This window comes from Triticum dicoccoides, chromosome 1A, assembly GCF_002162155.2.
Source record: "Triticum dicoccoides isolate Atlit2015 ecotype Zavitan chromosome 1A, WEW_v2.0, whole genome shotgun sequence".
Classification (NCBI taxonomy): domain Eukaryota; kingdom Viridiplantae; phylum Streptophyta; class Magnoliopsida; order Poales; family Poaceae; genus Triticum; species Triticum dicoccoides.
The window spans coordinates 32,479,834-32,481,805 of NC_041380.1; positions in this window are offsets into that span (position 1 = coordinate 32,479,834).

Here is a 1,972-nt window from a genome sequence, read left to right on the forward strand (position 1 = left end):
GAACCGGATGAAAACCAACGAAATTAAGTGTTGCCACGTTATGAAAGGAAGGCACGGTGCCGAAAATGTGCACAAAGGTTCAACGATCAAAGACCTCACATGGTGTGGACACAAAGCCATTTGTCATGTAATATCGCAACTGTTTTACTCCCCTATAAAGAAATATAAGAGCGTTTAGATCACTTATATTTATTTGCAGAGAGAGTACCATACAAGTATGGTCAAAATTGGTAGTATCATGAACGAAAGTAAGACAGAAAGCCAAAAATCGGGACAAAAATGTGGTGGAAACGGGCGATATTAAGTACTGGCACACTACAGAAGGAAGGCATGTAAAGCCAAAAATACGCATAGAGGTTTGATTATGAAGGACCTCACATGGTGTCGACATGCGCCATTTCTCACGTAATATCACAAGCGTTTTTATCATACAAGTACTGTGAATTGGTCAAATCACAACTGTAAGGAAGGCACAAAGCCAGAATTCGAGATGAAAGCACGGTGGAAAATAGACGAAATTAAGTACCGAACCACACTACGAGAGGAAGACACAAAGCTAGAAACATGCACAGAGGTTTGGCAATGAAAGACCTCACGCGGTGTGGACGATATCACAATCGTTTTATCTTACAAGTACAATGAACTGAACGGAAGGCGCAATGCCAAAAATCACACAGAAGATTGAGGATGAAAGACCTCACACGGTTGTCGACACGAGCCTTTCCTTATGTAATATCACATCAAATTTATACCAGAATGCACATACGCTCACTTTGATCGCATGATAATTCGTTTGCAATGCCTCTTTTTCCGGCAGGTTGGATTGTTCGGCATTCATCTACTCCCTTCGTTCCTAAATATAAGTCTTTTTAGACATTTCAAATGGATCACCACATACGGATGTATGTAGACATATTTTAGAGTATATATTCACTCATTTTGCTGCATATGCAGTCACTTAGTGAAATCTCTAGAAAGACTTGTATTTAAAAACGGAGGGAGTGTCTATTTTCAATGTTTGCAATAAATTATGGTTATGTTATGCTATTGCACTCCATGCAACGTAGTGAGATGTATAGGAGACCAGAACACTTGGCCATTTCTTAAAAGAGAGTTGGTCAAATCAACAAACTACTGCGGATATGCATGGGACGTATGATAAGTCTAGCGTTTCTATAGCTCGTCGCATGCTCTTGTTTTGTTTTATATATATGTGGTCAGCTGGTCAAGGCCAATAATTTAAATTTGTTCGTATACCTTTGGGTTATTGATTCAGAAATAATACCAATCTTGGTCAATACGTAAGGTCCATTGTCTCCTTGCGCACGCACCTGTCGCTGTTGTGAATTGCCATGCTCACTCCACAGTCGTGACCGTAAAAAAAGATATAATTATTAGACTTCCCTCTCAACTACAACATCATTTTCAGAAATAGTGATCTAAACGCTTTTATACTTCTTTACAGAGAGATTAACAAATTATTTTATTCTCAACTTTCTTCTTTCGTCCTCGATCTATTGTTTGTATCAAGGGTGAGAGGCCGTTATACAAATATAAATACTCCCTCTGTTCTCAGACGGAGACGGAGGGAGTATATCATATGGGATGGGAATGCTTGGAACAGCGGTAATTTATCGCAAAATTTGGCAGAAAATCCGCTTCTGAAAACAAAAATCTACGCCTGGATTCATGTGTTCCAAACGAGCCCTAAACCAATTTTTGGTTTCATCCGGAGAAAAAAAAAATCTCCTGTAGGGCGAGCAAGAAATGAGGCTACCAGCAGCAAATAGTAGATAGACGTCATGATCAGAGACCAGGAAAAAATACCACTATCCCAAGCAAATTCTTCAGTCAGCATCAGTAGTCCAAGAGGCAAGAGCCAATCTTTCTCTTATTTCCGGTACACAGAAAAAGGCTTCAGACAGCAGCCCAGTTATTTATGGCAGTATATACCTTGCTTCAGCCTCACTGC